The following is a 25,142-nucleotide window of genomic DNA, read 5'->3' as shown; positions in this document are numbered from 1 at the left end:
TCTATGTGTTACCATGTGACTCGTAATTTTTTTTTTTTTTTTTTTTTGCCTCTCTCTGTGTCCAGCTAGCTATGCACGTTTCTTCTTCCCAGAGCTCTCTCTGTCCAGAAGTCCCACCTAAACTTCCAGTCAGCTCGGCTGTGCTGCCTAGGCGAGGTGCAGGGTCCCCTTTCCTGAGTGCTGCGTCTGGTAAGGGGGATGGGCAGTTTGCTGGCCAAGCACAGGTGACAGGGGCAAGGTGGGGAGGGCATCTTTCCCTGGCCCTCACCACCGCGTGGCAGGTGAGGGGAGTGTGGCCAGGTGTTCCACTCTCAAGCCCCCAGTTCCAGCTCAGTTGTGCCTCTGCCAACAGGGACGGTTCTACTGCAGGGCTCCCTTTCTTGAGGGTTGCAGCTGGTAAGGGGAAGGGTCACAGGTGGTAAGGTTTGTGGGAGAAAGGGAGACTTCTCTCCCCCGCCACACTGCCACTTGATAGCTGAGTAGTGTGGACGGCTCTCCCAGCTCACACCTTTGGGGCTGCCTCAGCCACACCTCTGCCAACAGGGTTGGCTCTACCCTGCTGCCCAGGTTAGGTGCAGGGCCTGCTCTCCCTAGAGTATTGCAGATGGTGAGGGGCGGAGCAGCTCTCCATCTGCCTCAGGCATAGAGAGGTGGGGGTGGGGCCGAGAACATCCCTTCCCCACCCCTAGGACAGATGAGGGGTGGGTCCCTATCTCTCATGCCCAGATAAGGTGCAGGGCTTGATTTCCGGAGTGTTGCAGCTCGTAATGGGAAAGGTCAGTTCCCTCGACAGCTGGAGGTGGTAGGAGCAAGGGAGGAAGGCATCCTTCGACATCACAAACGGAGAGAGAAGGCATCCTTATCCCCTACCACCACATCACAAACGGAGAGAGTGGCAGCTATTCCCCTCTCACGCCCTCAGGGCTGGCTCGCCTGGGACCCTGTCTACAGGGTCAACTCTGCCCAGGTGAGGTGCGGGGCTCGTTCTCCCAAGTGCTGCAGCTGGTGAGGGGTTGAAAGTCGGCCTCTTTAAGGATGGACTTACCATGTGTGCTAGTCTGTCTGTCCTTGGCTGTGCGGAATGTGGTGTCATGGTAAGCTACAAAGAAGAGGTTTGTTTCAGCTCAGCCCTGCCTGCAGCAGACGCAAGGTCTACTGCCCACATCTGATTGCACTCCTCCTGGCCCATACCTAGAGGTACGTATGTGCATATATACCTTGGGATTCTCTTTTTTTATGTATCAACCAGCCAGTCATGGGAGGGTGGAGGTGGAGGCTGCTCTTTCGATTTTTGGCAGCCCATACCAGAAATAATCACACAGAAACTATATTAATTACAATACTGTTTGGCCAATAGCATAAGTGTATTTTTAGCTAGCTCTTACATCTTAACCCATTTTTATTATTTTGTGTATTGTGGTTGATTGGCAATGTTCAGGGCATCTGTCTCCTTTGGCTGCTATATGGCATCTCCGTGACTCCACCTTCTTTTTTCCTCTCTCTCTCTCTACTTGGAATTCCTGCCTTGCTCTATTCTGCACTGCCATAGGCCCAAAGCAGATTCTTTATTAACAAATGGTAATAAAACATATTCACCGCATACAGCGAGAGATCCCACATCAGGAGGGGCTTCACCCCAATGACTTGGTCCTAACCACCTCCCAAACACCTCATCATATCACAGTTGGGTTTAGTGTCCACCTCTTTTACCCCTCACCATGGTTAAACTCAAGCATGACTTTCTGTTGGGAACGAGCCGTATCCAAACCACAGCAGTGCCCTTGGTACCAGTTCCACAGACAGCGACGCATCCCATTGCTCAAGGCATTCAAGCAGATGGTGAGACACTGCTTGGCAGGAACACCGTGGAGAAAGCTGCGCTCCAGAAGACTAGTTGATCAGGCATGAGATGGGTCGCTCTGCTTTTAGGGTTTCCCAGGGCACAATCATGCAGACCCTTGGAAACATTCCGTTTGCTTGCAGAGGATCTTAAATCGCAGGTTATGCACCTGATTTGTTGTGAGGATACAGAGGATTCCACCTCCTCCATCAGGTCTCATACACCCATTGATAGAACACTGATAGACTGTGCGCAACACTCCTGAGGTCTGCTACATGCAAAACAGTGTGATCAGGTCAAGACCCAACTTCCAACAGCTGCATCATGTCTGACTGTCCTGCGCCAACAAGGGTGAAGGACTTTGATGCCACAGCAGTGGTATAGAGACTAGGCAGGTTTTGACAGGTGACGGTACCGAAGGGCCCATCCAGGACTCGTTCCTAATACTGCTTTAATGAGCTTCCCCAGACACCGACTTAAGGCAACACACAACGAATGTTTTTTTTTTTTCTCACAAAGCCTTTGAAGGTCAAAAGTCCAAACCGAGTTGTAGTCAAGTCAGCATGACTAGCTCCTTCTGGAGGCTTTGAGGGTGCGCGTCCATTCCTTGACTTGTGACCGCATTGTCTCTTCTAAGCCATCAGCCATCAGGGGAGCGCCTTCTCTCCTCTGGCATTGCCTGTCTCTGTGATTGCAGCAGACCTACCTAGTAATCCAGGCCCATCTCCCCACCTCTCTCAGCCTGCGTGTCCTTCGTGCACCCCTCTGAGTCTGCAACAGGGCTGCACTTAAGGCACAGAAGGGGTGGGAAGGCCCCAGTTCCCATATGGCCCCTAGAACTGAATATTTCTTTAGCCTGTGTGGCCCTTCATGGTTTTCCTTTACCTGGAATCAAAGGTAAAAGAAATGGGCACCACCCTTCCCCTCCATCCCTTCAAGGATGCTCAGCCTTCATCACAGCAGTGACCGTGCAGCCCTGGACGGTGCTGGTACCAGGCTGGGCTCCCCATCTTGAACACACTGAGTATGATGTGTGTAGCCAGCCAGTCTTGTTCTGAGTTTCCTTCCCTCCTGGGAAGCAGGTCTGGACTGTTGTCTGTAGAGGGTGAAGTTCACAGTGAGACAGCAAGAGGCCAGAAGCCAAGTCAGCAGAACAGGGCATGCTCCAAGTCTTCAGGCCCCTCAGGGTCTGGCTTGTATCCCCAGACGCTTCTGGGAAAGTCTGTAGCCTTGCAGGGTTGTCTCGGTGTGGATGAAGACCAAGACTAACTTAGGATAAGGGGTTGTCTGGCTCACACTATATGCCTACCTAGATGCCTGGGGCAGCAACCAGCTCAGCTTCTCCACTTCTGCTTCGGTCTGATACATCTGCACACACGAGGGCCGGGTGCTGTCCTGTGAGCACCCCCAGCAGGAGGTGTGAGTAGTTCTGATTCATATCACAGAAAAGATAAGCCCAGAGAGGTAAAGTGACCTTCCCAAGGTTACTCCACTGACAGAGGCGAGAGATTTATTGCTTTGAGCTTTGGGTTAAATAAAGAGCTAGTTCCAGGACAGGAATCAAAAAGCTACGGAGAAACCCTGTCTCGAAAATCAAAAATAAATAAATAAATAAATAGTTATTTTAACATACGTGGGGTTGCTCCTGCCCAGTTGTTGATAACATAAGGAAGTCCCCCCACCCCATGACACAGAGTTCAATACTTACCTCTTTTCTGGCTACTTTTCTCCAGGGTCTAAGCCCTAGTCAATAGTGGGCCTTCAACCAATACCTGTTGTGTCCTCCAAGATGAAGTACTACTGTCTCTGGGGTCCTAGGCCTAGACACAGTGGGGTTCAGGCTCTTCTTTTAGGACCCTTCATGATGTCAAACAACAATGAGTTCCTCACCCAGGGGTCTGTCTATTCATCCTCTCGGACATCCTGGAATCAGGATGCTGAGGATGCAGAATACTGACATTGGCAAACTTGTCCCCGTTGGCAAGCTTCAGGCCCTCATTTATAAGAAAGCTGTTTAATAACTGGTCGCTATACGTAGTGTGACATGGTCCCTGCATCATGGTGCATGATGGTCAGATCAGGATGACGAGAACACTCAAAGCCCTTTCTTCTGGCCCACATTATTGTTGAACTTAGACACCCTGCCATGCAACTGAACACTTGACCTGGCCTCCAGTGACCACTGTCTGTTCCCAGTTTCTGCAGCAGAACGCCCCCTGCCTTGTGAGTGAGGTCATGTGACACTTGTCTTCCTATGTCTGACTTATTCCACTGAATGCACTGTCCTCTCTGTTCATGGTGTTGCTATCAGCAGGGTTAAGCTGTTGATGCTTAGGTGACAGGTCAATACATGATCTCTCTAGTAAACAGAGCCACCTCTGCCTTTTGTCTGTGTCCTCCTCTTTTCTCTTAACCACACATGTCTCAGAGGGGTCTCCAAGATCAGTTCCCAGAGGGTAGCACTGTCTTAATGGGAAAATGGCTTCGTTCCCTAGCTCAACAGCATCTTCCCCATCCTGGGCCAGTGAGCTTCCTACCCAGTGAGCTCCACCATGGCAGGAGCAGGTGGCAGTTCATGGAGTCATAAACATCAGATCCAGGCAGGTAATACCTCTGCAGTGGGGATGAAGGACCAGGAGAGGCACACACAGCTATCCCCAGCAGGCTGGTGCTGTGGGAGGAATCAGTCTGGACTCCTCCTCCTCCTTCCCACACACGTCTGTGAATGTAGCAGATACTAAATTATGAAATACTAAAAAAAGAAACGAAACGTCTAAAACCTCCTAAAGGTCCAGGGTAAGTAGTTACTCAGCAAATCACACAGTACCCAGCTTATTTCTGAGGGGACCACATCCTGTAAGAAACATTCTTGGGGCTAGGGAAATGGCTCCCTGGGTAGAGGGCTGGCTGTATGACCACACAGACTGGGCTTGAGTCCCCAGCAGCTCTGTAAAAGGGGGGCAGTGCCCAGCCAGGCCAAATCCGTGAGTGCTGGGCTCATTGAGAGACCCTGCTTCCAGTCATAATTGGGGAGTAAAGCGGATATCCAGCATCAATGTCTGGCTTACACACACACATACACACACACACACACACACACACACGTTTGTTTGTTTTTCAAGACTCTGTGCAGCCTTGACTATCCTGGAATTCGCTCTATAAATCAGGTTGGCCTGGAACAAACACACTTTTTTGTTTGTTTTTGTTTTTTGAGACGGGGGTGGGGGTGTTTCTCTGTAGCTTTGGAGCCTGTCCTGGAACTCGCCCTGTAGGCCAGGCTTGAATTTATAGAGATTGGCCTGTCTCTGCCTCCCGAGTGCTGAGTGCTGGGATTAAAGGTGTGTGCCGCCACCGCTCTGCGCAAATACACTTTTTATGTACAGGTATTCGATGATTGTATTACGCATTTCATAGAAGAAAGATGGATGGGTCACAAACTCTAGGGCTAGTTATTGTTAGGCACCCAAAGACACAGGTGGGACTTACCTACTTTGATTCTCTAAAGCTTCAAAACTGCTCAGGTAGAGTTCACGTCAGGAAAAACAACAGTACTCTTTTGTCTGAGGCAAAAGCTCATCCAAGGCCAGCTGGTGACACGTGCCCCACTGCACCACCCACGACCATCGACCAGCTGCCATGGCCTGCCCTTAGGGAGAACAGGATGGGTGGAACTCACCCTAGATGCCCCCAACGGGAGTCCACAGGAGAACAGATGTGCTTTAGGTCCCATCTCCTGTCCCCCAGCACAGTGGCATGAGAAAGGGACAAGAAATTAAACAAACACCCCATCCTCTGAGTCAAATCTCAAACCAGAACAGTGGGAGTCACCCAGCCTTGCCAGCCTCCCTAGCAGCTTTGCCTGCTCTGGGCTGAATGTCACCCGCCCCTCTCAGTCCCTAGAGAATGAATTAAAGTCACCAGGAAGCACTTGTGATTATACAGTGCTCACAATGAGATTGGTACATTCATAAGAGATGATCTCTCCTGGCCGTTTGAGGGCACGGAGAGGAAGTCGGCACTCTGTAAGTCTGGAGGCCCCCCCTCTCTACACACCAGATCTGAGCCACCTTCATCTTGATCATCTGGGCCACCAGGTTTGTGAGCAATTAATGCTAAGTTACTGGCGAATGATGGTTTGTTTTAGTAGCCCAAACTGAGTCTAAACCATGACTATGAAAGCCCATGGTGAAGATAAACTATGAAGTCAGGTGGCTCCAAAGGCCCAGGGACTCATCAATACTACATTTAAGGGTTGTTAGGAAGGGCCGTGTTCTCCCTCTGCTTGTGCTCCATATGTCGGAGTTTTACAGGGTACACACAGGGTCTTATCTACATTCTAGGCATGCCCAAGGTGGCTGGAAGGCTATCCCTGCCATCGCTGTAAGGACCACGGGTATGCAGATGGCAGTGGCCATGCTGTTCCCTGCACAGAGCAGAGCGGTGCTCCAAAGGAGGGATGTTGCCAAGGAGTCTGGCACCCAGATCACTGCTGAGCTTGGAATCAAGCCATTCAGAGACATAGAGTAAAAATAGAATGATCTGGCTTCAGCAGGGAGAAGGGGCCTGGTGCTTGCTGGGAAACTTCTTAAATAGGAGCAGGTTTCATTGAGCTGAGTCTAGAGAAGGATGCTCTCTCTCTCTCTCTCCCTCTCTCTCTCTCCCTCTCTCTCTCTCTCTCTCTCTCTCTCTCTCTCTCTCTCTCTCTCTCTCTCTCTCTCTGTGTGTGTGTGTGTGTGTGTGTGTGTGTGTGTNCTCTCTCTCTCTCTCTCTCTCTCTCTCTCTCTCTCTCTCTCTCTCTCTCTCTCTCTCTCTCTGTGTGTGTGTGTGTGTGTGTGTGTGTGTGTAGGATCACACCTGAAGGAGGGTGCTAAGTGCTCACTGCTCTTCCCCGCTGGCATCCTGCCCTGGGGTAACCGTCGGAGATGCTCTGTTTTCCTCTTTGTATGTCCTCAGGAAGAAAGAAACGCACCGTCCACATCTTGTGATGGTTGCAGAACTGATTGAGAAAATGCTGGCGGAAGTGCTTTAAAATGCCCAACAGCAGACCTTTTTCTTTTAGAGTGCTAAGTCAAGGCGTTCAGAGACTTTGAAGTAATTTGATTTATGCCCTCCAGTTTTTAAAGTTAGTGAAAGTAACACATCGGAACAAAACCTTAAAAAGTAAGAGCCCTTCCCAAACCCCCATGGTGAAAGAGCTCTCCTCCTTGCCCCACACCACCCCTCTGCACACATTAGTAAGATAAGTCTCTTACAGCACCCAAGTGTCTTGTCATTCTCCTTTTTATAAAGGCTTGTTTTTATTATTTTTAATTATGTGTGTCTGTGTGGGGGTATACATGTGAGTGCACGTGCCCACAGAGACCAGAGGGGCTACATCCCCCTGCAGCTGGAGGTACAGTGAACTGCCACGTGGGAGCTGACATTGGGTCTTCACCAAAACAAGAACTCTTAACTGCTGAACCATCTTTTTCCAATCCCATTGTCCTTCCTAGTTCAAGCTCCTCGGGAGTTCTCTGCCCACTTTGACAATATAGGGAGACCTGTCTCTAAAGAATAAACAAACAGTAGTAGAGATGACTCAGGTATTAAGAGCACTCACTGTTCTTCCAGAGGACCTGGTTCGGTTCTCAGCAGCCACTGTGAGCCGCTCATGACCTCCTGCATATACACAAATATGTGTGTGTGTATGTATGTATGCATGTGTAAGTATACACACAGGTATATATATACATATACATATATATGTATATATTTAAGTTTTAAAAAGATTAGAGGACTCCCTTTCCACAGAGGAGCTGAAAGCTATGACATTTTGCCTACTTTGAGCCTACTTTGAGAAGCAAGGTTTTGTTGCCCACATTTTTCTCTCTCTAGCTCTGAATTGTCCCTTTCTTGTTACTAGGCAGCGTATTCCACCACAACTTTTCTGTGCCACCCCCCCTTCCCCTGCCTTCCACCCCCATCTGGCCACTCCCAGTTGGGCTGGGACTCCACCTGCTTGGGCGGGTCACTGAGTAAGTAGTCCCAACCCCACATCTTTCTTTCCCTTGCTTAACTTTCTTTCTCCCTTTACTGGAATACATCTTTCAGTAACCACCCCCAAGAAGGCATATAGGAGGTGTGATTTGTTTTAGTTTACTATTTGTGCTTGAGACCTTAAAAATCTGAAAACACCTTTATTCCGCTGCATACTCAGCTGACAGTTGGGCCCACTATATAGAGAATGAGGTTCACCATTGCATCTTCACTATTGCACAGCCGTTGCTTCCGACAGGAAGTCCGATGCCCCGGGTCCTCAGTCTGAGTAACAAAGGTACACTTACCATCCTACTGCTGCCTTGTGCTCTCGCACGCGCCTCTAAGGTCGTTCCTTCACCTGCATCCCATCCGAAGACTTGGTCCAGCCCTAAGTGTTTCTGTCTATCATTTTTGTTAATTGCTCTTCTTATCATTTTTGTGAATTCCTCTCCCTTCATCTCCTCTCTCGGGAATTCCTTAGTGGACGGTGAACTTACTCGATTGATTTTCTGTCTTCTCTCAGGATGAGCCTGTGTTTGCTTTCTCCTTTCTCCTGTTTTCCTGAAGCTGAAAGCCCTTTGCCTTCTAGTCACATTTATCTCACGTTTCTTAACCCGGGCCAGTCTGTCGGGTCCTGCCCCACCGTTCCATCTGTTCCTGGCCTTCGCGACCCCAGGAAGTGCCAGGGCCCCTCTGTGTGGTACTGGACCCCTCTATGTGGTACCTTGCCCCTGTTCAGTCCTTCCCTGGGCTGCCGATACAGGCAAGGACTCCTGTCATGGGCAGAGTCCTTGTCTGGGGCAGGAGCCTGAAGAGGCTGTGTTGGTTGGCTGTGGGAAGGAAGCTAAGGGGATGTAGTTGGGTGAGCGGTTGTGGGGACTAGTGGGGTGACGGTCTGTGGGGAAGTCATAGAGGGCTGTCAAGTAGCTTTTAGGGGACTATGGAGGGCTGAATGGAGCTACGGAGGTGAATTGGGGAGAGTCTGAGTAGGTAACAGTTCTTGGGCCATGGGAGACAGAAGGATCTCTCTCTCTCTCTCTCTCTCTCTCTCTCTCTCTCTCTCTCTCTCTCTGTGTGTGTGTGTGTGTGTGTGTGTGTGTGTATGTTGTCTCTCTCTCTCTCTTGTCTCTCTTGTCTGTCTTGTCTGTCTTTGGGGGTAGAAGGGGTACTTTCCTGTTCAGTCTTTCAGGGGCTCCCAGGGACAGTCAGAGCTAAAGGAGGGGGAGAGTAAGGGCAGAGGGACCAGGCCAGGAAGCCCTTCCAGAGCTTCCCAAAGCTCTTGTAAATTCCTGGAATTCTGAACTGCATGCCCTCTGGTGTTTTCTGTGGAAATCCGGAAGGAAGGCTCGTGATTCACGTCTGGGCAGCTGGGCTGGAGACCCAAAGACTCCTGGGCAGGGGGGCGGGGAGAGATCCTCAAGGCCTGCCGTTCCCCATAACTGCCTGCACACTGTCTAGGGCCTCAGACTACTTCCTCATGGGCGAGCCCCAGCCTCAGCCCCAGCACAGCGGTAGGTTCCCTAGGGCAGACAGTGAGCGGTTGGTTCCTGGAGATCCTGAACCCTGCTTCCCAGCATCGGAACTGAGTGCCTCAGGCCCGCTCTTGCCCCCCCCGCCCCCCCCCCGTCAGTTTGGTTCCCACAGTACACGCTGTAGCCTCTTGGGAGTAGAGATGGGCATGTCACCGTGCCCACCTTCCTGTTTGATCCACTGAGGTAACCGTCAAGTCACCCTGCTCAAGAGCTGCTCAGGATTGAAACAGGAAGTTGTTTGGGTAACCTTAATTGCTGGCGGTGTCTGTAAGTTTACAGGGTTTTTTTTTTTAAGTTACTTTGTGTGGGGGACATGGGCTGGTGAGAGGACAACTGTGGATCAGGGAGGATGGAGCTCGGAAGTCTTGGGAGCAGGAGTCTTCACCTCTGAGACGTTTCTGGAGTTCAGCACTTTTTAAGTTTCAGGCATTGCCACAGACCACCCTGGGAGGAGGGCTGAGCCTCCGCCCCTTCTGGCCTGCCTTAACTGCCCGAGCCCTCCTGATTCAGCAAGCCTGTAGCCTGTCCGTCCCTGAGCCTCACCCCACCAGTCCTTGGAACCATTCCCTCCAGGGTCCTCTGCTCCCTGATCACATACCTTCTGTCCTCCAGGTCTGCAGGTGGCCCTGGGATGAGTCCCTTCCTGTGATTCAGGCTCTCCCGAGGCTACCGCAGCTCTGTCTTCTCGGCCTCTGAGTGGAGTGATCCCAGGAGGGGACATTGTGGAAACTCTGTAGTCAGTCCTTGTTTCAAAGTGAGGGACTCCAGACCCTGGACTTTGTGCAGTCTTCCCCCACTAGATACTTCCAGAGGTCTGGTTCCGAAGCAGAGGTGGCCTGTTCCTCATAGTTCTGAGTGGGGTGTGTGTGTGTGTGTGTGTGTCCAGCGAGGCTTACACACTGGGTTGGACAGGAGTAAATTGTCACCTCCATTTCACTGAGAGGAAGCCACACCACCTCACGGTTGCCACTCTGGGCTCAGCTCTCGCTGGAACAAGAGCGGCATGCCCATGTCTCTACCTGGGGCCTTGGCTAGCCTTCACCAGCTGGACGCTGGCCCACAGGCCCTTTCCTTTTAAAATGTCCTTTTTCTCCCTCTCATCCTCTTGTATGTTCCTGTGGAGGTCAGGGAAGAGCTTTCAGTTGTTTCTCCACTCTGGGTTTCAGGGCTCAAACTCAAAGTCAGGCTTGGCAGTAGGCATGCTTATCCACTGAGCCATCCTGCTCAACCGTCTTCTAGAGAGAATCCGGAGTTTGTGTTACAGGAAGAGTCACCAGCTTTTTGGGACTAGGAACTTGAGCACTTTCTAATGTAGATGTTGGGGTGTGTACCCCACTTCTTGCAGGCTCAGCTCCCATGCTCCTCACAAGGGAGGTCTTCTATGAATCCCTACTGTACCGTGAAAGCTGTTATCCCCAGTCTCTTTAGGGTTTCTTGGCCTGAGGATGGGTGACATGGCTTTTCAGCCTTCTTCTACACTTCCTGGGTGTTTGGCCACCAGTAGTCTGCTGATCCTTGTTCCCCAGAGCCAACCCTGTTGTGCTTTGGGGTTGCACAGCAACTGCTTATGCCTCCTAGACACAAGAGAACCCGTGAAGCAGAGGCGGGAAGCAGAGGCAGGCACCAGGCAGACTCCAGCTGGGGCGGCCCTAAGGGTAGCCATAAGCGACCAAAATGACACTCAAGGTGTGCTAGTAACAGCTCCGGGTCCTGGGTCTGTGCACTCATTTCCTCCCCTCAGCCACCTGCCCTCCAGATGAGGAAACAGCCACGCATCAAGAAACAAGAACTAGCCATGGAAGACCCTGTCTTTGTGTCTCCTGCCCGCGGAGAGGAATTTCAGCAGCTGTATAAAACCACCACAGGGTGTGCACTAAACCTTGGTCCAGGTGCCTCTGCCAGGAGCTCACCTTCACAGACACGAGGCAGCAGGCAAACAAGGTTGTTCGTGGTAGTAGGTGTCTGAGAAAATGCATGAAATAAACACCAGGGGAAATTAAAGAATGAGAGTTCAGATCTGCCTCTATGGAGAGAGCCAGTTGTTCTGGGAGGTGGGTCCCCAAGATCCCGCCCCACAGCATGGGGTGGTATCTGAGCATAGTTTTTGTAACTGAGAGTCAGGAGCAGGAGTCCAGATCCAAGGACTTCTTCTGGACAATCTGCTTTTCAAAACTGTAGGGTAGGACTCTAAATTAGCTGCAACTCCTGGGCTCTGGGGCACATGGTCAGGCCAGCTGTTTCCAGGGGTGCTGTGGGTGGCAGGTTTCCTTGGTCTCATTTTAGGATCCTGTTTTGTGTGTGTGTGTGGGGGGGGTGATTTTTCTGTAGACAGACTTTTCTTTCCTGCCTGCCAGTTTCCAAATAACTGACATGGAGACTTAATATGAATTATAAAGTCTTGGTCCGATAGCTCAGGCTTATTACTAACTAGCTCTTACTATTTAACCTATTTCTATTAGTCTACATTCTGCCATGTGGTGTTGCCTCTCTCTCTCATCTTGTTTCTTCTCTGTATCTGTCCGGCAACAACTCTGGCTCTGGCGACTCCTCTGACTCTGCCCTTTTTCCCAGTGTCCTTAGTCTGGTTTTTTCTGCCCAGCCTTTTTTATCCTGTCCAGCTATTGGCCAGTTGGCTTTTTTATTAAACCAGTCACAGAATAATTTACACAGTCTATAGAAGGATTATCCCAAAGCATTTTCCTTTATTTCATACCCTTTAAAAATATAAACAGTGGGGGTGCTGTTTTCTTTTTTTTCTTTTTTTTTATTTATTAATGATTTCTGTCTCTTCCCCACCGCCGCCTCCCCTTTCCCTCCCCCTCCCCCAATCCAGTCCCCCTCTCTCGTCAGCCCAAAGAGCAATCAGGGTTCCCTGCCCTGTGGGAAGTCCGAGGACCACCCTCCTCCATCCAGGTCTAGTAAGGTGAGCATCCAAGCTGCCTAGGCTCCCACGAAGCCAATAGGTGCAGTAGGATCAAAAACCCATTGCCATTGTTCTTGAGGTCTCAGTAGTCCTCATTGTCCCCTATGTTCAGCGAGTCCGGTTTTAACCCAGGCTTTTTCAGTCCCAGGCCAGCTGGCCTTGGTGAGTTCCAGATAGAACATCCCCATTGTCTCAGTGTGTGGGTGGGGTGCTGTTTTCTTTCCGGCTACTTTCTGCAGGCAGGGGACATGTCCTTTGGGGGTTCACCAGGCTAGAGTGACTGTGAGAGTTTTATACTTTGTTTTGTGTCTGTACCAGGTGATGGTGGTGATGAGATCCAGGAGGAACTTCTCGAAGTAGTTTAAAAGATAGGGTAACAATGTAAGTATGAGCTGGGTGATGATGGTGGCCCGTGCCTTTAATCCCAGCACTCTGGAGGCAGAAACAAAAGGATCTGTATGAGTTTGAGGCCAGTGTGGTCTACAAAGCTAGTTCCAAGGACAGCCAGGGGCTGCACAAAGAAACCCTGTCTCCAAAAAACACAAACAAACAAACAAGTAAGTATGACTATACTAAAGAGGAAGTAGGTAAGGGGAAGAGCCAGACTGGGAGGGAACCAAGAGCCCAGCAGAGGAGGAAGCTTCTGCAGCCCCAAGTCTTTGTATCCCATCTCAAACCAGTTTTGAACCATAGGGATGGAAGAGCATGGTCCCTAGAGGAGAGCCCAAGTCAGCTGGCAATGGTCAGGACGTCTGGTTCTGTTTGTCAAGCTGATCTTGAATCGGGTAGATCTGTTCTAAAGTTTCCTTGCTACAGCTGGGCCAGGCTCCAAACCTGGGGAGCTATGGTGGCTAGTCCAATGGGAACATTGTGGGTTTTCTTACCATGGGTCCAAACAGAAGAATGGTCTTTGTCCTCCTAATTTTGGATTGGTCAGTTTGAGCAAGGACAAACTGACCTTTTAGCTGATTGGCCCACAACTGTGGTGTCCCGATTTGGCCTTGAACTTATTGGCACTAGCAGGGGGACCTATAGGCCAGAAGAAGGGGCAAGGAAACAGGGAGGGACCTGCCTGGCTTTCATTGTAAGTTGCTAGACTTTTGTCTCAGATGAGGAAGAAGCCAGGTATCTTGGAAATTTGCCCTTTTTTATTACCTCTCCCAGCCGTACATTTATCAAGGATCGTCTAACTACTAGTGTCCTTATTCCCCCTTCTCAGAGGTCATCCTAACTGCTGCTAAGGGTCTTGGAGATGCAGACCATTCTAACTGCTTCCAAGATGGAAAAACGGTTGATGTAAAAGGGGCATCAGTTAGAGCCACCAGAGGAGGGTTGATGTAAGTAAGTAAGGACCACGATAAGAACTTTACAGATGATAAGGCTTTAGAACGAAAACAGTCCTGCAATGCCATCCTTGGAACATGCTATGTGAGTGAGGTGGAATTCCTCTCTTATCTACAGAAAAGTTTTGTAGGTGGAGAAAAAGACTAATGTTCTCCCTGAGTGTTTGGGGGTTTTATTTGCTCCAGTTATCCAGGAGCCCAGCCAATGGGGACCATGAGAAGTCTATTAGTTTCCTTTTAACCTCATATGTAGGATGGATCAAGGTGAGAATCTCTGCCCTTGAAGAGATGGACCCTGCTGGTCTATGGGCAGATCCAGGCGAGAGGTGCCTGTGTGAAGAAGAAATAACTTTTTCCTATTCCCCAAACCTAAATGATGGCTTTATGGTCATGCTGTATGTAGTGATGTAAACTACAGGGAGCTCTCCTGTCCTGTAGAGGGGAGTGGGACCCCGGTGCATCTCAGCTACTGAGAAAGTAGCAGGTCTCTTAGTCAGATAGAAACCTTGAAAATTTCTGGCAGGTGGAAGGGAGAGGAAGGTATGTGTTGCTCCAGGTGATCTAGAAAGGGTAGTCTCTCCCTGATCTCATGTGTGTTCTTATTGTACATAATAACATATGCATATGGCTTGTATATTTAGATATAGATTATGCTTGAGTGACTTATTTGAAATTCACCACATGTCCATTAGACTTAAGATCCAGTAATCTAGAGAGCACCAAACAGAAATAACAAAAAGGCTCAGAGGGTGGTAGCATTGGGCTGTTCTTCTCTTCCCCCGCTTTCTGTTGTAACTGAAAGGTAAAAGCAAAAGCCAGGGTACCCAGCATGCCATGAGGCAAGGACCAGAGCAGACTAGTGTAGAGCAAAGGAGGAATAGGCTTGGAGATGCCGGGCAGTGGTTGCACATGCCTCCATGAGTTCGAGGCCAGCCTCATCTATGATGCAAGTTCCAGGACAGCCAGAGCTGATACATAGAGAAACCCTGTCTCGAAAAACAAAACAAAACAAAAAAGTGTGGAGACATCAGGCAGAAAGAGCGGGGATTAAGATTCAGCAGGGCCTCCTCCAGCCTCCTACCCAGTAGGCTGGTCCTACCTTGGCTGCAGCAGATGCCCACTGACAGCAGTTTGTGTGGCCCCTGGCAGTTTATCTCTTGAGTCCCTCTTAGGGTCTGTGTCTTATCGATACCCAGCCCTAGGCCACCACAGATCCCAAGCATTTGCTCCCCTTGTTAGCCAGCCTGTGTTCAAGCCACAGGGCTGGAAAAACTCCCAAGAGGAGCCAGTAAATACATCATACAAAATCTGCGGCAGCCGGGCGGTGGGGCACACCTTTAATCCCAGCTCTTGGGGAGCAGAGACAGGCAGATTTCTGTGGGTTCGAGGCCAGCACGGTCTACAATTTGAGTTTCAGGATAGCCAGGGCTGTTACTCAGAGAAACTCTGTCTCAAAACAAACAAACAAAAAAACCAAAACTGTGTCTGTGTCAAAGTTAAAACAAAACATGGGCTGGAGAGATGACTTAGCAGTTGAAAACCTTTGTAAATGGCCGTCTCTTTGAAATCATTAGCCAAAAAGAGTGCCAAGTCACGTGGTTACTTCGATCATCGTGAGGTCATCAGCCAAAATGGTGGCAAACTCCACGGTTGCTGTCCGCTTGCGGTGAGCTCAGCTTCGTGGTAAAAGAGACCACCCCCATCGTGGGTCCCCATAGGATCCCCGCATCTCCCAGATTCAATTCAGACAGCCACTCCCTTTGTTTTTTCAGAGTTCACACTGGGGAACTAATGAGTTTATTGGGCATGGTCACTGAGGAGCCTGAATGACCCAAGAGCAATTACATCGGAAAATCTTTACCCAGCATGCATGAAGGCGTCCCCATAGCTATATGGGTTAATTTCCCTGCCCCTCATTTTTTTTTTCCAGCTTATATCCTTTTGAAAAGCATGAGGGTGTGTGTGATGAGAAGAGAATTGCATACAGCTGGCTGGGAGGAGAGGCTGGGCACTCAGATGGGAGGGGGCCAGTGACCTCCTTACTCCCTCCTTTGCTGAAGGAACACCTACACTCGACAAAACCATTTGCCGTGGTCTTTTTATAAGCAGGTGCAGGCGGTCTTAGGAAGACAGCCACTTGACCTACACAACAGTGTTGTGTAATACCACCTTAAGAAAGGTGACTCCAAACTATACACACAGGGTAATGTCACGCTGTTTAAGTATGAGGTTTTGTAAATACCCAGTTAGGGCTTACAGAAAACACAAGACAGTCTTTATATGGCACGTGAAACTATCCAGCATAACCACGCTTCTGGTTTCGAATGACAATATATAGCCGATCCAAAGCAGCAGATAAATAGCTACACATGTACAAATCCCCTAGAAATCAACCAAGGAAGCCCTGTCAAAACTTCCACATTGGAGTTATTATCGAGACACTTCTAAAAGAAAGGCCTCCCTGGCTTCTCCATGGAGGAGCACCCATTGGCTGCTTTTACTACCGCTGCCTCTGTATCACGAGACTGATAGTAACCTGTGCTGAAGACATACAGAAGCCGTCCTTGAGAGAGCAGCGCCAATCATGGGTTGTTTCGTTGCGCTCTCTCTTGTCACAGAGTCAATGTCTAACCTGACTAGCACAGGGATTTGGAGGACATTTTTGAGATAAACATGACTGAGTCTCAAATGGGAGGGGCCAGATCCCATCTTCAGGGCCTTAAACAGCCCAGGACATTTAGCTTGCATGACGTATGCATAAAGGATGATCTGTCCCTGCCTCCACTGCCCCATGGGAGAATGACAAAGTAACACACACACATACACACACACACACACACACGGCTAGAACTATATATTGCAGAGGTAAAGTATTTGCCTAGCATGTGTGGAAAACCCTGACTTCAATACCCAGCTAAATTATCCATCTGGCTATCTGTCTCTGTCTCTCTGTTTGTCTGCCTGCCTGCCTGCCTGTCTTTGTCCTCTGCTTGCTTTTGTAAAAAGAAGTCCTTGGGTGTAGATAGAGGGGAGGGACTGGTGGTATAATATATATATAGTCTTTGTTAATTTGACACAGATTGAGCCACACAGGAAGAGGGAAACTCACCTAAAGAATCACCTCCATCAGACTGGTCTGTAGGCATGTCTGAGGACCATTTTCTTAACTGCTAATGATGTAAGCAGGCCTAGCCCATTACCGTGGTGCTAGCTATAGGCAGGTGGACTTGGGCTATTTAATAGAGATAGTTAAGCAATCCAGTGGGAAGCAAGTCAGCAGGCAGTGTTCCTTTCCTTTAGGGTCTCTGCTTGAGTTCCTGCCTCCAGGTTCCTGCTTGAGTTCTTATCTTGGCTTCCCTCAATGATGGTCTGTGACAAGAATCTGTAAGCCAAATAAACCCTTTCCTCCCCAAGTTACTTTTGGTTAGAATCTTCTATCACAGTAGTAGAAAACTACAAGAACGTCATAATAACTCAACTGTTTTATGCATGTGTTTCTGTGCATTTCAGCATATCCTAGACACAACCATCACTACAGAACATACTCAAAAAGAAGCCATACGTTTCTGTTACCGCTCGATCTAGCTCCCTGAATTTACCTCTCTGAGGGCTGCAGTAGAATTCCAGAATACGGCCTTGAGTGTCTGGCTTCTCCTAAGTTGTAGCATGTCAGAACCCATCCCCCTTTACCGCTGAGTGCTCATCTTTGTGGTTTTAAAGGACATACCTTTTAAAAGATCCACAGAATACCTGGTGAATGATGGGTCGTTCCTCTGGGGCTGTTATGAATGGAATTATGAGAAAATTCCTGGCACACATTTGTGTGGACACATTTGACTTCTTAGGTACATACGTGGGCATGGACTTAATGGGTCACGTGATAGCTCGGAGTTAACCATTTGAGGAGTTCGCAGACAGTTTCCTCCTGGCCAGTTCCCAAGCCATGAACCATGTCTGTGAGGTCTTGCCCCCTCATGTTCCCCACACTAGCTGTGGTCTATTCTTCCAAAACATCATCCTAATGGATACAAAATGATCCTTATTGTGCTTTTGCTTTATTTTTCCCCTGGGGGTGAGGGTGTACATTTTATCTCCAGTTTTAATATCAAGTTGCACTTAATAATATAAAAAATAATTTGATAAAATTAAGCGAAGAGGAGGAGAGTCCCCCAAGTTATACTTCTAGAGAGCCAGTATTCTGGTCTCAGGGTCTTGGTTCAGGGGAACCCCTCTACCTTCTGGAATGTACCAGCTTTAGCTGTTGTCTTCTCAGAGCTTTTAACAGGATGCTGTGAGCCTGGGCCCTGGCATCTGTATTAGGAGCCAGTCGTCTCCTGCCTGTCCTTCCTGTATCCAGCCTTGAAGGAAGGCCTCTGCTCTTCTACCCCAACAGTTGTGACCAGTGTTCATGGGTGACCTTCTCCACACCCCATTTCCCTGGGCATGCAGAATGTCCCACTGCTCTCCGCGTGCCACAAGAGGCTGAAGTGAAAGAGACACCAGTTCTGGCCGCCAGAGAAACGCGCAGGGGTGTATGTGTGAGGGGGTGCACGGGGTACTTCTCAAAGCACTAGAGCCTATATTTGCTAACCTCTGGCTCCAGGAGGCTGCCCATGGAGGAATTTTGAACGGAACCTTCTCCCATAGATGTGCATTCAGTACCCACAGAGACTCTGTCTGGGGCACCCTCCCATCCTGTCCCTGCCATCATGACCCTGCTGCTGCACATCTGTCCTGGGTGAGCGAGGACTCAGGTGTCATAGTTGACTTGTAAAGATAGTCCGCCAGGGACATATTACGAGGGCTCAGACTAGCACTGTAAAGCAGCTGCAGGCAGGTGTCCCCTGGAGTCATCCAGAGGACTTTGGTCACCTCTTGGTTCTGCTGACAAAGAGGAAGGCTGGGAAGTGGTCCAGGAATGAAGGGACTTGCAAGCACGTGGCATTGCAAACTTGAGCAATGGATGAACAAGGTGACTTGTAAGCCCTCTCCTGCCCCATGGGAGAATGGTCAAGCAATCGTGAGATGGTCTTAGCCTCTGACTGGGGGCTGGGTGGGGTTGCTTGAGTTTTAGATAGTATCAGCGGAGAATGGAAAGTTAGTGTAAAAGTCACCGAACGGTTCTCCAGCCATGAGCAGAGGAGCCTCCATTTAATCTTGCTAAACATGACGCGCAAGTCTTGCTTTCTTGCTTAAGAGAGCCTGGTTTGGTAGAATCAAAGGCCAGCCTTGGAACCCAACTTTAAAGTAATGATTGAACAATTAGAGCTAAGATTTTTTTTCCACTCAAAATCGAAATTCATATAAATTAGTAGAACCTTGGAGAACATGGGTTACTGTGTTTCTTTGCCCCCCCCCCCCAAGGCAGGGTTTCTCTGGCTGTTCAGAAACTCATTCACTCTGAAGACCAGGCTGACATCAAACTCCCAGAGATCCACCTGCCTGTCTCTGCCTCCCAGGGGCTGGAATTAAAGATGTGTGATACCACCACCAAGCTGGAACACTGTATTTTAATATTTATGAGGTTTGTTTTATTTCTTCTTGTCACCGAGAATACTGGGAGGCATACAAAGCTGCTAAAAATTAAATGCACAAATACAGTTTAATATCTTTAATTTCATCAACAAATATGTGAATACCAAACACAGCCGAGTAGCTCCCTTGCCCCTAGCAAATAACAGCTCTACAAAGCAAAAGCATGGGCAGGTTGAATTTAAAAGCTTAGGGAAGAACTAGGCCTTTGCGGTTGTAACTTTAATGACTAAATATTCATTTACAAACTTTTTAATGCTGCATGCAGCCAGCTCAGGATTTGTGCACCAATCCCTTTGAAGACATCAAAGTGGAGGAAAGTGGTTGAGTCGGGTGTCTGGGAGTTGGGTTCAGGGTCTGGCTCCTGGGCTAGGGACACCCCAGGCTGTTCGGTTGGGGTTGTCTTGCCATGGGCACTTGGTCACAGTAACCTTCCTGTGTCTGTTTTGTTTTGGGCCTTTTGAAACAGTCGAAGATAGCTCTGGCTGGCTTCTACTTTCCAACTGTTGGGATTACGGGTCCGTGTCACCACACCTGGCCTAGCTGTGACTTAGGTCTGTTTGTAGCATAGCTGAAGGAATCACTTTAAAATGTCACCCATAACCATTGCCACGGCTCGGAATGACATCCCATCTGGCACAGCAGTTCTGAGCACCCACACACAGGGACCCGCTGCCCTCTGAGGATGGGTTTGTCCCATCTTTCCTTCTTTACCTCACCCAGCCTCCTGGCTTGTGGTATAGGCTGCACTGGCAGCTTGCTCCCTAGGGACACTCCCCAGCCTTGCTGGCTGCTCTTTGCCCTGCTCTGGAAGAACCTGACCCCATAGGCAAGCCTGAAGCTCTTAGGGCTTCCCTCACTACCAGCCAGCAGCTTTCTGTGGCTGTTTGTTTAACTAGTTACATTTCTTGCCACCAGGACCAAACCCTCAAGTAACTTAAGGAAGAATCTGGTTTTTTTTTCTTCCTTGAATTACCTTTTATTTTTTTAATTTATTTTTTTAAAAGAAAACAAACTATCTTTTTTCATTTTACATGCCAATCCCAGATTTTACATACCAATCCCAGTTCCCACTCCTTCCCCTCCTCCCATTCCCTTCACCCACCATCCCACCTCAGCCCCCTCCCCCCCATCCACTCCTCTGACAGGGTGAGGCACATTGCTTTGGGGAAGGTCCAAGGCCCTCCTTACTATATGTAGGCTGAGCAAGGTATCCATCCAAAGAGAATGGGTTACCAAAAAGCCAGCACCAACAATAGGGATAAATTCTGGTGCCACTGAGGCTGGCCCCGCAGTCTGCCCCAGCTATACAACTGTCACCCACATTCAGAGGGTTTAGTTCTGTCCTATGCTGATTCCTTCCCTGTCCAGCTGGAGTTGGTGAGCTCCCATTAGCTTGAGTAAACTGTTTCAGTAGATGTCCCCATCATGGTCTTGACCTCTTTGCTCATATTCTCACTCCTACTCTTCAACTGGACTTTGGGAGCTCAGCTCAGTGCTCCACTGAGGGTCTCTGCCTCTGTTTCCATCAGTTGCTGGATGAAGGTTCTATGGTGACATTTTAAGGTAATCATCAATCTGACTACAGGGTAAGGCCAGCTCGGGTGCCCTCTCTTCTGTTGCTTAGGGTCTTAGCTGGGGTCTTAGCTTGTGGATTCCTGGGAATTTCTCTAGTGTCAGGTTTCTTGCTAAGCCCCAGTACTCTTGTTTTTGTTCACAGTTTTGGGCCTGTTCATCATGGGGAAGAGTCTTGGTGCAGCAGCGGGAGATGGCTGGTTTACAGTGCATCTGCAACCAAGTAGCAGAGAGTGACAGTTCCATTCCGGATCCTCCTGCCTGAGCCCTGGGTGCTGGGATGATAGGCTATGTGTTTATCTTCTTCTTGTGGTGAGTATGGCTGCCCACGTCTGTGCACAGTAATGTCTCCAATGTGGAAGCCTTCTGCTACCCTCATAGGTAGTCAGGACATACATACCCATGGGGTTCAGGAACACACTGGTCACGTGGGAAGCACTGGTCTCCGGGTGAGAAAAATCCAGGCTCACTAATGTGCCTGGCCAACTGCAGCTCATTAGGAGGAGAGCTGGGACTGTGACTCATGAACCACAGCCTAGACCTGTGGCCATGGCTGGGAGGGTGGGTAAAGAAGGTGCACTGTCAGCGAGTGCAGGATCAGCCCTCTCCATGGTCCAAAAGACTGCCTCTAGAATAGATCTATTGGAAAATTTCCTGTCAGTATTGTTTGAAAGAAGGCTCTCTGGAAGATAATGGGGACCAAATGAGTGGCCTTACAAAGAGGGGAAAGAGACAAGCAAGCTAGTTCCTCGTCTGTCTCATCAGGATGCCCTACCACGTCCTGGTGCAGCAAGCTCGCCTTCACCAGATGCCAATGCCATGCACCCGTACTTCTTAGCCTCAAGAACTGAAAACTGGACAACCCTCAATTCTTTATCAATCATCCAATCCCAGTTATTTTTGTTATAGTGGCAAAAATAAACTAGGACAGACCTCAGGCTTTGTCATGGAGATCCAGGGACAATTCACTAAGAGCCAGGAGAGGCATAGAGTTGGCACTAGGCTGAGGGGAAGGACCAAGGTCTGTGGGCTTCAGAAGCAAAGGAGAAGCTTAATGGGGGACACAGGACACACAGAGAGGGTGAGGTTGTGGGGAGGATGAGGAACTTCCAGGAAAGTGGGCAGCTCTTGGAGCCTTTGCACCTGGAGTGACTTGGCTCTCCTTGGAGCATACTTAGTTGGTGGGAGCTGGCCTGCGTGTCCCATTCACACAGATGTTAGGTGAAACGGGCAAGAGGCTCAGGGCTCCCAACCTGTATCGTCTGGAAAGATCTGAGTCTATACAGTAGACACCTCCCCAGCTCCATGTAGCGTCTGGCTCTGGTGGTCCAGGGCTTGCACAGTGCCCTGTTCTGCTCTATCTCAGAGCTTCTGCTACATCTGACAAATAAGGAACGGAGACAGGGGGACTAGTCTGTGATGCAGCCTGGCTATGAGCCCAGGATGAGTTCTGAGCCTGTTTACCTGCACACCTAGGTCGCAATTCTGGAGGGAGACATTGAAAGAGAGGACAGCCATGGTTAACCGGTATGTGTCAGACAAAAGGAGACATTGCGGAGTTTTGTAGTAAGTCCTGGGGCTGCTGGGCTCAGGAGGAAGAGAAGGAGGCATCAAAGTCGGGGACAGGCCCCAGGGAAGGGGAAAGGAATCCTCTTGAGGTCCCTAAAGACTGTATCAGCAACCTTTGGAGGGATTGCACAAGACAGGTTTTGAGTCCACAAACCCAGGAAGGAGCTAGGCTATTTCCCCCACGTGCCAGGTATGGCTACTGACTTTTAACACCATAAAATAACTCCATGCCTCTTCATTTTGTTTCATGAAGACAGAAAGTAGCAATGGCAAGGCCAGTTGAGCCTGTTAGGTCATTTGAAGGGACCTTGATATGAGTGAGTCTTCCTTAAAAAAAAAAAAAAAAAAAAAAAAAAAAAGATACCCCAGATCTGTTTTTCTTTTGTTTGTTTTTGTTTTTAATACCCAGGGGACCTGTGGGTCTCTGACAAGGCCCTTTAGTTTGGTCCTGACTTTGGCCTTGTCACAGTCTGGTGGACCCTCCTGGAAGTGTAGCTGGGTCCTTAGTCCTGTCTTCCAGGTGACCCTGTCCCGGAAAGTGCTGGCTTAGAGGAGGGCAGGATGACATGCTTGCTAGGGGAGAAGGTGTGCCAGGTGACAGATGGTGCAGCAGGCCTCTGTGCAAGCCGGATTAGGAACTACAGGGCAGGAGGCGAGCCAAGTGTGGTGGAGGGGTTGCTGTTAGAGGCATCAGGCCGCACTCGGAGGACAGAGTGAGTGACACAGGGTCCTTCCGGTCCCCATAAGTACAGTACATGCACTCTAGGCTCTATGATGTTCTGGCAGGTGGTGTTCCCATGACATCAAGTCCCAGAGAGCTGCTAGGGACAGATACTCAAGCCCATGATGGTGTGCAGCCCCTTCTGAGCCTAGATACCAGATCTCAAAAGCCCTGGAGTTCGTGGCCACACCCCGTGGAACGGACCCTTCTGCTGCTGGTGACAACCTGAGACACTCAGCTGAGGCCCTGCAAACTTTACCTTCTCAGCATTTCCCTGGAGCCACTTCCCACCCAGCTCTTCCGTGGTGGGTGGTTCTTGGGCCTGCCTCCCTGTTAGGGCCAAGGCTGCGTCTTGATTTTCTAGCTCCGACAGCTGCTAGCAAATCACCTAACATCCGCCAGCCACACCGTTCTCTCTTATTTCACAGTTCGTGAAACAGGAGTATCTGTTTCCAGCTCTAGGTGAGCAAATACATGTGCGATGCGAGGCTGATCTTTGTGCATGCACCATCTTTGCCATCGTGCCAATATTTTAAATGACAGTCTTTTCGGCGTGTGGGCGTTCTTGCCTGCTCGTATGTCTGCATACCACATGTGTGTCTGTTGCCCACTAAGAGCACTTGACCCTTTGAAACTGGAGTTACAGACGGTTTGCGAGCCGCCGGTTCTGGGAATCTAATCCAATGAATGTTCTTAACCGCCTTCCGGCCCTGTCATCCTTTTTACAGACTATGTCCGTGGCCAGCAGGTCCTGACCATCCAAGATGTCAGAAGATGAAGGCTACAGATGAATTGGAAGGAAGAAGAGAACCAGAGCCCCCCCCCCGGGGGGGGCGTCTATAGACTTCTAAAGTGGTATAGCCTAATCCCTCCTCCCCCATTTCTTCCCTCTTTCTGCCGTGGGTCTCATCCTGAGGACCGGTGGCAAGCTAGCTTCCTGAGGAAAGCCGTGGTGCTGCTCCCTTGGCTGACCTTGAGTTTATATCTCCATCCACTCGGTACCAGTAGGCCCAAGAGCCCATAATTAGCCTAATAAGGTGTCTGTTGCGCACACGGCTGTGCCTAGACTCCGTTCTGATGGCTACCTAGTAATTTGCCTGATCTTTCGGATAAGGCCTTTGCCTGGACAGGTTCCTACCACAAAGCACCCCATCTCAGGGTGGAGCATGTAATTGCTGCTGCTCTGCACACACTCTGCCTTCCCATCTGCCCGGGGACTTAGGAGTCCTCAGAGGCCTGTCTTCACATCAGGAAAACCCACTAAGCCGAGGAAGGTGCCATGCAGGGGACAGGGCAGACCAAACAGACTGCATTGCCGGCCATTAGAAGGCATGGAAGAAGAGACAGGCAGACCTAGCCAGCTGCTGGCCTTCGGTACTGTGGAAGGGAGTGGTGAGTGTCCAGGGGATGCTCTCTCTGTCTGTGAGTCTGTCCCTCACTGTTCACTCATATTCACCTACAGCGCCTGTTTTAGGGACCCCGCAGGTGCCCCTACCCCAATTCCACCTGCCGTAGATATGCATTGGCTCCTGGGCCCCACAGGGAAGGAACTCTTCCCAGGGCTTTGAGGCCCTTTTGGCTTCCAGACCTCCCCAAGCACTTTGGTATTTGCACCACAACAACACATCCACAGCCTGCAAAGCCTGGATACTGATGTTAGAACAGGACTGTTGGCCCTGGAGGTCTAAGCAGGAGGCCAAAGATGCTGTGGCCCACAAGCAAGAGGATTAATAGAGCACTGTCTCCAGCTCTTTCACCCAGGCAGCCCCAGGCAGTCCTGGGCTGGAAGAACTGGCAGTGGGGTGCTGCCCCTATGGCTTCCTTTGATCTGCTCCAAGGTCTGGTCATGTCACTAGGTGACTTTTTTTTTTTTTTTTTTTTTTTTTTTTTTTTTTTTTTGCAGATGGCACCAGCAGCTCAGCCTTGCCTGGGTGGGGGCGGGCATCCCTGACTGTGGAAGTCCTCACTGAATTTTCCTTTGGAGGACGCCACTAGTCTACCCCAGAGGGTCAGGAACAGATGCAACTAAGAAAGCCCTGGCTTGGCGACTTGTGTCCACCCCCTTCAGAACTGAACTCACCTAAAAACA

At 49.7% G+C, this 25,142-nt stretch overlaps 1 long non-coding RNA gene across 1 annotated transcript; it reads left to right on the top strand.

Moving 5' to 3' along the window:
* Positions 1-12,629: 12,629 nt before the first annotated feature.
* LOC126500476 (uncharacterized) lies at positions 12,630-24,876 on the top strand. Its single transcript, XR_007591361.1, has 3 exons — positions 12,630-12,694; positions 20,909-21,075; positions 23,782-24,876. It is a non-coding gene; the product is annotated as an uncharacterized lncRNA (long non-coding RNA).
* Positions 24,877-25,142: the final 266 nt, after the last annotated feature.

Source organism: Alexandromys fortis, unplaced genomic scaffold, assembly GCF_014885135.2.
Source record: "Alexandromys fortis isolate MF-2015 unplaced genomic scaffold, M_Fortis_MF-2015_v1.1 scaffold_39, whole genome shotgun sequence".
In the NCBI taxonomy this organism is placed as follows: Eukaryota; Metazoa; Chordata; class Mammalia; order Rodentia; family Cricetidae; genus Alexandromys; species Alexandromys fortis.
The sequence above is the reverse complement of the archived record's forward strand: the minus strand, read 5'-3'. Positions and strand labels throughout refer to the sequence as shown.